General features: G+C 34.2%; 1 protein-coding gene and 1 long non-coding RNA gene across 2 annotated transcripts in view; one reads left to right on the forward strand and one right to left on the reverse strand.

The window, feature by feature from the left end:
- LOC126892323 (zinc finger protein 665-like) overlaps positions 1-12736 on the forward strand; it is a 241185-nt gene that overhangs the window by 174635 nt on the left and 53814 nt on the right. The window lies entirely within an intron of this gene.
- LOC126892324 (uncharacterized) lies at positions 11579-12188 on the reverse strand. The gene is made up of 2 exons (XR_007700785.1): positions 11914-12188; positions 11579-11839 (listed from the first exon to the last, which is right to left on the reverse strand). It is a non-coding gene; the product is annotated as an uncharacterized LOC126892324 (long non-coding RNA).

Here is a 12736-nt window from a genome sequence, read left to right on the forward strand (position 1 = left end):
TTATAATTCGGATACTTTTGTATTTTAGTTTCTCCAATCTTTTAATTAAGGAAGTTGGGCAATCGAAAATTACCTGGCAGCCATAGTCCAGATGGCTCTGAATCAGACCATTGTGTACAATTTGTAAGGTTTTTGGATCACTTCCCCAATAAGTCCCACAAAGAGCTCTCATCACATTCAGGCCACGATTTACTTTTAGTTCTATTGAGTTTACATATGAATTCCACTTTAAGTTTTTTTGAATATTTACCCCCAGGTATTTGACTGAATCCACCCAACCAATATTCTGGTTACAAAATATTACGTTGGGGGGAGAGATGTTCGTGTTTCCTTTTGTAAATAATATTGCAGAAGATTTGTTCTGAGATAGATTTAAATTGTGGTCTAGCAACCATGATTCCATCTGAATCAAGAATTTATTTACATTAATTACCAATTCATTAATATCACTCCCTCTAATGAGAAGAACTAAATCGTCTCCATACTGAATTAGTTTGCATGAAGAGGGGATTATATTATACAGGGAAAGACAATATAAGTTGAAGAGGATAGGGCTTAATGGGGAACCTTGGGGTAGTCCCAGACTTGATTTTCTTGGGCCATGGGTTTGTCCCAGTTTGTCTTTGACAAATAGCTCTCTGTCATTTAGAAGGCAGAAAATCAAATTAGCCAGTTGGGTTGGAATGTTATACTTTAATAATTTGGAATACAGGAGTGATATATTGACATTATCATAAGCAGAAGAGATATCTAGAAAGATGCCAATAGTGTATTGGTTTAGAGCGAAGCCTATTTGAATTGTTGAGTTGAGGTATGTAAGGCATTCCGTACAACCTCTACCCCTTCTAAATCCTAGTTGTAGTGGATTAAAAATCTTATTATGTTCCACAGTCCACTCTATTCTATTCTTTATAAGAGTTTCGAGCATTTTGCCTACAAATGAAGAAAGAGCTATTGGTCTAAAGTTTAACGGATTATTACAATCTTTATCTTTTTTGATTATAGGTAAAATTACTGATTGTTTCCACTGAACAGGAACTATACCCGTTCTAAGACTTTCATTGAAAAGTTGAATTAATAACAAAGATCCAACAACGGGAAGATTTTTTAACATGGAGTAGGAAATCTGATCCAAACCAGGAGCCGAGTCAGATTTAATTGAGAGGGAGTTCTGATACTCGTCGAGAGCAAATGGCGGTTCTAGGGCTTGAGGAGATCTAACCAATACTTTATTGACAGCGGAAAGAGGGGTTAAGCAACATATAATTTCGTGGGATATAGGAGTAGAAGGCAATTGAGTATATATTGAAGGTTTCGAAGCCGATACCTTATTAATTTTCTCCCACACAACTTTTAGAGGAGTGTTTCTATTTAATTTACTGCAAAATAGCCTGAAACTATTTTTACGTTTTGATTTTAGGAATTTTCTTGATTTGGCTATATTCTTTTTAGCCTCGATATAGTTTTCCATTGAGGGGATATTTTTAAATTTTTTTAAGGCAGACACTCTCGCAGAGACGACTTCAGCACATGAGTCATCCCACCATGGAATGTGGTATTTGGAATTATTAGCAGGGTGAAGCCAAGGAATTGTTTCATCAGCTACCGCTGATATGGAGTTAGTAAAAAATTCGTAATCTTCCCTGGGAGAAGCTGAGAAAATGCTGTTTAAAGTGTTGTGATAAGTAGACCAATCAGCTTTCTTTAGATTTCTTCTTTTACATGAATGCGGGGGAGATTGAAGACATACATTTAACTGACATATTATGGGGAAGTGGTCACTAGTTCCAGTATCTGAAATAGTGGACCACTTGCCCACCCTGGCTGCCACATCGACTGATGCCATTGTTAGATCTACTACCGACTTACTGCCTCCTGGGGCCACCAATCTAGTTGGAGACCCATCATTGAGAAATACTAGCTCAAGTTCCTCCAAAGAATCAAAAATAATCCTACCATTGTGACTGTCTCTAGAACTACCCCATGCCTTATGATTACAATTTAGATCACCCATGATTAAAAATGGCTTATTAAGTGATTTCACAAGGGAAGACCAGTTGGATTTGGAGATAGAGTTGTCTTGCGGACAGTATGTATTAAGAATATTCAAATTAAAGTTAGGGAGAAATGTGAGTTGGAATTGGACATCATGATTGAAGCCTGGATTGGCAATTTGAATTTCCCTATAATCAATATTGTTTTTGATAAGAGTAATTAATCCGCCATAGCCATCCTCTCGATCTTTTCTGATTATTTGATACCCTCTACATCTTATAACATGTTGGTTTAAGAGCCAAGATTCGCTAATAAGGATTATATCTGGGTTAAGGTTTTTATAAGGATTTTTAGATTGTCATAATTAGTGTTATATGAACGTATATTCCACTGAATAATAGTTATCGGAGTGTTAGGATTCATTATATAGAGTATGTTTGCTAGACCAAGGAGTCAGAAGATCTCGAATCCTCAGGCTCGAGATCCTCTATTCCCCTCCGACTCTGGTTTACATTTGTATTGAAAGGTGATACATTTTTAGTTATGCTGGTCTTTAGATCTACCATATTGTAAGGGATGGAGTATGATTTTGAGTTTATTAAGTCCCCAATGAAGGTCATGACGAGCTCCCTGTGAGATTGGTTCAGCATAGACATGGCCTGATTGAAATCCAAATGAAGTTGGGATAAAGATTGTGAGTTAGTGATTTGAGAATCATGAGCAGGATTGAATTTTGAAGTTGAGGGCTCATTTATTCTTCTACCTGATGGATTAATAAGTAGTCCTTGGTGGGAGATTTTATCATAACCTGTATTTTCTTGTATTGAAGGTCTTCTTCTTTTTTGTGGAGATTGAGTGACTTGACTAAAAGGTTTTGAATATTGAGCTGAGGCTGCAGACCTCCTCTCCTGTGGTAAGATGCCATTGGAATAATTCTGATCGTTAAGTAAGGGGGGGAAATCGTTTAAGTTGAAAGATGAAATATTAGAGATCCTAGGAACCTGCTGACTTGCCTCATAAAAAGATAGATTAGAAAAGGACATTAGATCCTTAATATCTTTTTGTCTGACTCTCTCTCTACAATTACGACTACTTGATTCATGGTCAGAAGATTTGCAGAAAATGCAATATTTTGTACACGTATTAGATGAAGAATCCTCATGATAAGTTCCGCATCTAGCACATTTCTTTTTTCCTCTACATTGGTTCGTAGAATGGCCATAAAATAAGCAATTCCCACATTGAAGAACAGGGCTGATGAATGGTGTGACCCTCATTGGTAGTTGATATATGGAAATTTCTTTAGGAATAGTTTTTCCTGAAAAAGTTATGCTAATAGTTCCCGTGGAGACAAATTCAATCTTTGAATCTACTTGTACTCTTCGATTCATTCGCTTAACACTTAATATCTTACATAAAGCCAAGTTTGTTTCTGATGCCTCCTTTATTTCTTCCTCTGTGAATCTTTTATTAACTCCCCTTACTATACCCCTACAAGAAATCTGATGAAATGGAATGAACACGTCATACCCTAGGGCTTCCCAATCTTTCCTCACAACGAAATCGTTGGCTGCTTTTCTAGTGGCAAATAATACCCCTATCCTGTTTTTACCTTTTCTACTGATTTTCGTGATGTCTTTAATTTTTAAAACGGAAATAGATTTAGCTATACTTAACACGTGGTAATCTCCAATATTTTTATCCTGACCCTGGACAAATACTTCATAAGGACCTATGTCGGTCTCCGAATATAGTATTTGTTTTTTTCCTTTAAGACTTTTCTGAATAATTGGAGGTTGAGATTGACATTCATGTTGGTTGATTTTATTAGGAGGGTCAGGTGGTGGAGGAGGATCGGGAGGAACTTCTTCCTCCATCTTATGCGGCAGATTGACGAATTTAAAATCTATGCCAGTCGATGCAAATTAGAAATTAACAGGAAAATATAGATAGGTTTGGCCCTTACCCTTTGGATGAGTTTCAAAAGTCGTCCGTTCACCTCGAACGATAGTCACAGATCTGTCTATTTCAAGTTTTCTTCCAAAAAATCAAACGTCAAACACAACAAAAATCACAAGAGATAATTCACTGCGAAAAGAAGCCGAGGCTGTTCATCCCAGCGGACCTCGACTTCTTATCAACGATAAATAAAAAATTAACAAATTTAACAACTATTTTCAAATTAAATTAGGTTTGATGAGGTTTTTTTATCAAAAAGTAAAAACTGTCAACTATTCGCTATTTGACAATTCCGACGTCCCAGTGCACGGAATCTAGGCCCTCTGGTCGTTTGACGTTTGTGTGGTGGTTTGTTTTTGTTTGGTTATATTTATTTGTTTTTGTTTGTAGTATTTTATTTAATGCTATTAAACGTATTAAACTTAAATACATATTCATTGTTCACTTGCTTAGTTTGTTAGCCATGGAATTTAAAGTCGAAATTAAGGAAGAGTTTTTTGAAAATAATGAAAGATGCATAGGCATAGGGAGTCGGTTGTTCACATCAACAGGTATTGGAGGTTTGAAGAATGCACCAGCAGATACATCAGGTAAAACAGGTAATAATAATTAGTGAACAACCTGATTTATATATATATATATATATATATATATATATATATATATATATATATATATATATATATATAACCGGTTCTATAGCGTTCTACGCCTTCCGGTACCCAAACGCCAAGCCTGTCGATCTAGCCAGTCATTTTCTCGAAGATTTCTTTCTGACATGGCTTTTGTAATTCCTTGTTTCCAGGAGGTCGGTGGCCTTCCTCTTTTCCGTTTTTCTGGCGGCATCCATCTCATTGTAATTTTTGGTAATCTTTCATCTCCCATTCGTTGGACGTGTCCATACCAGGTAAGTTGGTTTCGTTGTACCTCGTCCACTATTGTTTTCTGCTTACCTACTTTTTCTCTGATCTGTTCATTTCGAACATGGTCCCATCTCGATATTCTGGCAGATCTTCTAAAAAAATCCATTTCAGTGGTAAGCAGCCTATTTTCGGATTTTTTTGTCATTTGCCACACTTCGGAGCCATACGTTAAAATTGGTTTCAGAATAGCGTCGTACATCCTCATTTTTGTATTTAAATTTATGTTATGTTGCCATAAGACAGGGTTTAGGGCTCTAGTAACCTTTCTAGCCTTCGTCACTCTATCATCTATACTGGGTTCCGTTCTTCCACTATTTGTTAATTTAATCCCTAGATATATATACTCTGTACAACCCCTGATGTAGTCACTTCCGTCAAGATCTAGGTCCTCCTGTTGTATTTGGTTACCGATGTGTAGATATTGTGTTTTCCTTATGTTTACCTCTAAACCCCATTTCCTGTATTCTTCCATCAATTTTCTGGTCATATATTCTAAGTCTTCCTTATCTTGGGCAACTACCACCTGGTCGTCTGCGTAGTTCAAAGTGTATAATGTTATGTCTCCGATTGGTATACCCATACCACTGCATTTCTGTTTCCAAAGTCTGAGAGCACCGTCGGTATATATATTGAAAAGAATGGGAGATAAGCAGCACCCTTGTTTAAGGCCTTTTGTTACTTGGAAGCTAGATGACAGATGGTTACCTCTCTTTACTCTTGACATAGAATCTTTATAGAGGCATTGTATGGCTTTGATGACAGTTGCAGATATGTGTGTATTGTCCAAAACCTCCCACAATTTTTTCACGGGCACTGTGTCATATGCTTTCGTTAGGTCGACAAAAAGTATATGTGTGTCTTGTCCACGTTCTAGTCTTTTTTCCATAACCTGTGTTAGACAGAATATATTATCAATCGTAGATCGGCCGGCCCTGAAACCACACTGTTCTTCGGATTCATAGGGTTGATATTCTTCGCAAATAATGGTTTTCAGTATTCTGCCATATAAACGGCTCATTGTGCTTGTTACAGTTATTCCCCTATAATTGTTGACATCACTTTTACTTCCCTTTTTGTGTATTGAAGAGATCCAGCCCTCTTTCCAGCTTTTCGGAACTTGTTCTCCGTTAATAATTCTGTGAAGGAATTCTGTGATCATTCGGATTAATTTCTTTGAACCTGATTTTATTAGTTCTGCGGGAACATTGTCAGGGCCATGTGCCCGACCATTTTTTAATTGTGAGATAGCTTTCTGTACCATTTCTGTTGTTATTGTTATTTCTTCACCTTCTACTATTACTGGGTTTGATTCTTCTTGTATGTATTGTGGGCGGTCTTCAGTCAGCAAAGATTTATAATGCTGTTCCCATGTATTTGTTGTTATGTTGTCAAGCCTTACATTTTCTGTTGTATCTGATCTCAGTGTTTTGATAAACCTCCACGATTCTCTACTTCTCCTACCACCTATATATGTTTCCAACTCATTACATTTCTTTTCCCATGAATCATTTTTTATCTGCCATACGTCTTGTTTAAATTTTTTGAGGGCGTTTCTGTATTTTTCCTTGTCTTCTATCCGGCCAGTGTTTAACCATTTTTGGTATAGTTGTTGTTTATTTTCTTTTTGTGTTTGTAGATGTTCGTTCCACCAGCTATTACCTTTAAATATTCTACTTTCTTTTATACCTAGCGCCTCTTTGGCGGCTTGGTGTATACTTGAAATAATGTGTTGGTGTACGTTTTCTATGTTTTGCGTCAGTGTTCCTTCATCCAATATATTATCTAGTCGGCTTCTGTATAGAATTTTTGTACTGTGGTGTTCTAAACTTTCTAGATTATATCGAACCGCTTCAATTTTCTCTCCATTCCCTGGGTCTGATGGGCACAACCTGATTTAATTGAGATTTATTAGCAATGGAAGTGAAAGCTGAAATTAAGAAAGAATTGGCTGAAGATGAATAAGGATATATAGTGAGTCAACTAACTATAGGTTTGTTCCAACATGAACTTTTGGACGGTCCAGAAACCGTCACGAAACTACTTGTACCGCTTGTTGTGCGCATGTTCGTAACCGTATCGCCCAGTTATCGTCCGATGACGGTAATCCAATGATAAAAACCAAAGACGTATGCCGTAGATATATTAATATTATGTGATACATGACAGAAGCTCGAAACAAATGACAATCAATGAAAAACCCTATTGCCCAATTACTGAAATGGTCATCACGAAACCGTCACTAAAAGATCACAATTCTTGTTGGAACAGTGGGAAGGACGATCCGAGGACGATCATATTTTTGTTGGAACGGATTTTGTTTACTGCGCAGGAGCGTTACCGTTTCGTGACGGTTCTCGGTCGTGTTGGAACAAACCTTATGTCCATAGATCTTGGAGACTTGAAGAATGGGTTCTAGTTTACTGAATGGGTAGACGGATTACGGATATGAAATTTATACCAATGAATTCTGTTTCACTTACTGATAATTGTACAATAATTTTTTATTGGGGGCGGGCGTTACTTTTCATGTAATTGCAATTTAAAATATGTCTTATTTTTAAAAATCGCCGCCATTTTCCGCCATTATATACCATGAAACAACAAGAAACGACAGGAATGACAACCGTTTTATAAACCCAAGAAGGAGAATCCTAACAGTGTTGCCATAGTTATATAAAATATGTTTTCTCATGAAAATTACAATTTTTCAATTTTTAAATATGTCATTTTACTTATTCTGACGCATTTTTAACACAAAATGACTGCTTTATTACAAGGGTCAGGTTAGTTCTGGGCCTGGATTCCGTGCACTGTAGATATCTACATGTCGCTTTCTATCGATGTCAATTTTCGTAAAAATATTTGAATTTTAGCTTTAATTGAATTATTTTCTAGTTTTGCTAGGTTATACTCTAATTGATGCTGAAGTGAGACTTAGTAAAACAAGAAAATATTTGAATTAAAACTAAAAATTCAAATATATTGACATTAATAGAAAGCGATATGCGCAGTGTCAATATATTTTAATTTTTAGTTTTAATTCAAATATTTTCTTGTTTTACTAAGTCTCACTTCAGCATCAATTAGAGTATAACCTAGCAAAACTAGAAAATAATTCAATTAAAGCTAAAATTCAAATATTTTTACGAAAATTGACATCGATAGAAAGCGACATGTAGATATCTACAGTGCACGGAATCCAGGCCCTGGTTAGGTTTCGTTACGTTAGGTTAGATTACATCAAGTTTATTAATATTATAGTGATTTATGATTATATTTTAATAAATAAATTCTGTGGGATTCCCAGAATACACTTTCAAGTTTGGAAAGAAATTTGATGTATTTCGTGGTTATGTACTGTTACTGATTTCGGGAAACCATGTTGCCATGTGAATGACAAAAGATAATTTCACATGAAAACATCGATTTTTGTCCATTTAAGCGTACCATTGATTTGGAATATTTATGCAAACCTCTAAATTTGGCAACTGTTTTTTGAAAAATTGGTAGATTCATGCATTGACGCATTTTCGGCATTTTTAAACAGTTTATTGTTATTTTTTAGTTTGTTAGGTCGGGTCGGTTGTTTGTGCTGCACCCTGGATTTTTACCGAAGAATGAAATAGATGAAGATAACTTAGGTTAGAGAATATCAATCGATTCTTATAAAAAATAAAATTAACCCTTAACACCTTGGCTGCGTTATGAGACAAATAGACCTTGTATTACACTAGTGGTTGGCTGCATCAACTGTGTGGTAACGCATTGTGACAAAGGTTCACTACACTGGACATATATGCTTTGTAATGCCCTCAACATAAGTTGATAAATTAGATAAATATCTCTAAGCTCAGCCAAGGTGTTAGTGAGACCACCTTCAATATACTTTTGTTATTATCTCTGATTTTATGAAACCCACTTCTCCTAATCTGACTGGTCAGTGACCCTTCCATTCAATTTAGAATCAGTATGAGAACTTGTGCTTTAAATACAGAGTAAAATAAAGTGATCGTAATTTGTGAGACACACCTGTCTATTGGTATTAAAAGTCGTTATTGTGAAATGTGGCTACTTTCTTGAAAAAATAATTGGTTTGGACAAATATTTTGAAGAAACTGTTAAGAAGTGGTATGATGCTATTGATATTGATGATCTTTCATTTAATAAGTGTATTGATTCTAATCATAAGAGTAATTCAAAGTTATGGGATGAAAATATCTATGACAATGAAGCTAGATCATATGTTGATGAAGAATATTCAATGGATTTTTTTTATTAGCCCTATAGAGATCTGCAATCTTCCTATTAGGCAATAAGCGTTTTTTATGACAATAACGCCTACAGTTCTCGGGTCATTTTTACCGGCAATAGTTGGAAGACGAACGAGTGACAAATAATTGTACGAGTAACCCACTCAGATGACATGACAAGTATACGCAAGTGACGATTATTCGCCAAGTACATACAAGAGTCGTTTGAGTCCCGGCTTAAACTTATGTTTGCCAGGAAGAGCTAAAGTTCTTATGGAAATACATTGTTGCCACATCTTCAAATATGAGAAGAGACGTCTATCAATTACTGTCAATTGTCATTAGGGAGTTTTTGTTGCTACGTAACGTAACGCATCTCCGTATACGTAAAGCCACTAGCGTGTCGTAGAGGATGAACGTTAAAATAGGTAGTTTTTGTGACTGCCTCAACGTAACGTAAAGCAAATCGTAAAGTAATTTTTAAATTCCGTTGACATTAAAAAAATAAAACAATGTTCACACAATATACAATTAATATACAAATGTAAAAAAAGATAAATGAATGATGAAATTGTATGGTTTTTATTGCTTCTATTTAAATATAAAAATATTATTTTTCCTTAGGTTAAATTTTTTTTATTTTTGTTTATACCTACTTTTTAGTTGTAAATTATTGTACCTACATCAGAATTCCAGTATAATGTAAATAGTTTGTTCATATTTATTTGAAAATTTTACAGAAATTAGGTCATTTATTTATCAAGTTATTAATTGTGGTGATCACTGTATTTCTTAAATTAATAGACAATTATATTAATAGACAACTTGAAAACAATAAAATTTTAAATCTATTATGAAGTTCCAATTTCCAATTACAAACACAGAATAATTTTACTCAAATAGACTAAACCAATAACCAATATAACCTTAAATATTTATAAACGGGTACATAGTACGCTGATGAAATGTTCATTTGGTAGCCATTGGTAGGTAATCGCCAATCGGGCAAGATCCTCGTGTGCATTCGGTGACTTTCGTCTCGATAGGGATGCGTTCTCACGTACGTATCAGAGCGCTACTAGGGAGTTTTTGTGCACACAAATACGTAAACGTAACGCATCTTTTTGACATATACGCTTGCGCATTAATGGTTGAACTCCCGTATCGCGATACGTATTACCTAAGGTTACGGGCTGGTACGTTAGGTTCATACGCATCCCTATCAAGCCGAAAGTCACCGAATGCACACGAGGATCTTGCCCGATTACCTACCAAATGAACATTATTTCATCAGCGTACTACCTGTTTATAAACATTTTAAGGTTATATTGGTTATTGGTTTAGTCTATTTGAGTAAAATTATTCTGTGTTTGTAATTGGAAATTGGAGCTTCATAATAGATTTAAAATTTTATTGTTTTTAAGTTGTCTATTAATAAAGCAAAACAAACAAATCTTGTATTAATTTAAGAAATACAGTGATCACCACAATTAATAACTAGATAAACAAATGACCTAGTTTCAGTAAAATTTTCAAATAAATATTACCACACTATTTACATTATACCTACTGGAATTCTGATGTAGGTATACAATAATTTACAACTAAAAAGTAGGTATAAACAAAAATAAAACAATTTTAACCTAAGGAAAAATAATATTTTTATATTTAAATAGAAGCAATTAAAACCATACAATTTCATCATTCATTTATCTTTTTTTACATTTGTATATTAATTGTATATTGTGTGAACATTGTTTTATTTTTTTAAATGTCAACGGAATTTAAAAATGACTTTACGATTTGCTTTACGTTACGTTAAGGCAGTTACAAAAACTACCTATTTTAACATTCATCCTCTACGACACGTTAGTTGCTTTACGCATACGGAGATGCGTACGTTACGTAGCAACAAAAACTCCCTAATTTAGGTAATACGCATCGAGATACGGGAGTTCAACCATTAATGCGCAAGCGTATATGTCAAAAAGATGGGTTACGTTCAAGGTTAATAGATTAGGGCGTAGGTTGTCTCATAACTGTAGACCAATCAAAGGCTGGCTTTTTAAAGGCGGGAATACGTCATCCGTACGACAATTTTAAAATTGTCATAAGAGTCAATGCTAATAAAAGGTTCAAAAACTTAGGTTTTGCAATATATTTTGAGATTTTCTTGGGTATAGGTATATTTAAGTGGTTCTTATATTGGTAATTATATCAATTTTTCCCTTAAAAATCAATAGTCTGCTAACAAAAAACTAGAATTCATTTAACACTTATTATGTGTGTTTTAAATGGAGAAAACAATTTAATTAGCACAAAAATCCAAAAAAATAGAAGAAAAAGTTTAAAATCAAAAATACTAATATGTAGGTACTTACTTATTATGTTTTTCGTGGAATGTGCAGCACTTTTATCATTTTTGGTGGTATGCAACAACAAAAGAACGAATAATATAAATAATTTATTATTAGGTTAAAATATAAAAAAGACGTAACATAATATTAACATATTCAGACACGAGGAAATGTTTGCTACCTATTTTCTTATGTTTAGAGGCCCATTTATATTGTAACATTTTATTATCCATTATTGTTTGATAATTTAAGGTATTTGGGAAATGTCCAAAAACATTATTTTGTTTCCATCTGGTTCAGGAATTTTGGAGTTGCTTTTACATATAGCTATGCTACAAATGTTACCACCACTCATCTAAAAAATGTTTTATTATTATAACATACAAAACTACATATTATTATGTGTAATATTATAATTGTTAAACTAACCTTACACGGTTACGAAAACACACTTCACAAGTCATTACTGCCTTTGTATAGGACCCAAATAAGTAATTATAGTAATATAGTCCTTATATGCTTAAAAACTCAACAAATATTAAACAAATAAACGATATTATAAGAAAATTCCACAAAAATATGCGGAAATATAACCACATACAACTGTCAAACTTGACTTTGTCGTACGAGTGACGTAGGCATTCCCCTCCCTCTCGCTTCCGCCCACATAGTTATGAGATAACCTAACCCCTATCTATGAACCTTGGGTTACGTTTACGTATTTGTGTGCACAAAAACTCCCTATTGTCTGATGATCTTTGTTATGTTTATGTTTGGTTATGTTGTTGACAACTTTTGATAGGATAAGGATATTTTAAACACATTTTAAAAGAAAAAGAACCTTAGTAGTTAGTAGAAAGGAAAGCAATTTTAGATACCAACCGTATTATTACTTGTGAAATATTATCATCTAGTGGGAAAACCGCAGTGATTGTGCCTTCAAACGGGAAATTTGAAAGGACAACCCCACCAAAAACCATTATAATTGTAAATTGAAATTATTGATATTAAAAATGTTTGTACCTATGTAATTGTACATGTAAAGCTGGAAATTCAGGTAAATGCAAACATATAATTGGCACATTGCTATATATTTTTCGATAAGTGATTACATAATGGTTTGATAAAAGAACCATTTCACTGCAACTTTGTTTATAATTCTTTTTTATTGCTTACAGGCATACCATGGAAAATTTGATAAAATTAAGCACCACAGACATCAAACAACAGTGGGGATAATTTAAAAAACAAT

The sequence above is a fragment of the Diabrotica virgifera genome, chromosome 9, assembly GCF_917563875.1.
Source record: "Diabrotica virgifera virgifera chromosome 9, PGI_DIABVI_V3a".
NCBI lineage: Eukaryota > Metazoa > Arthropoda > Insecta > Coleoptera > Chrysomelidae > Diabrotica > Diabrotica virgifera.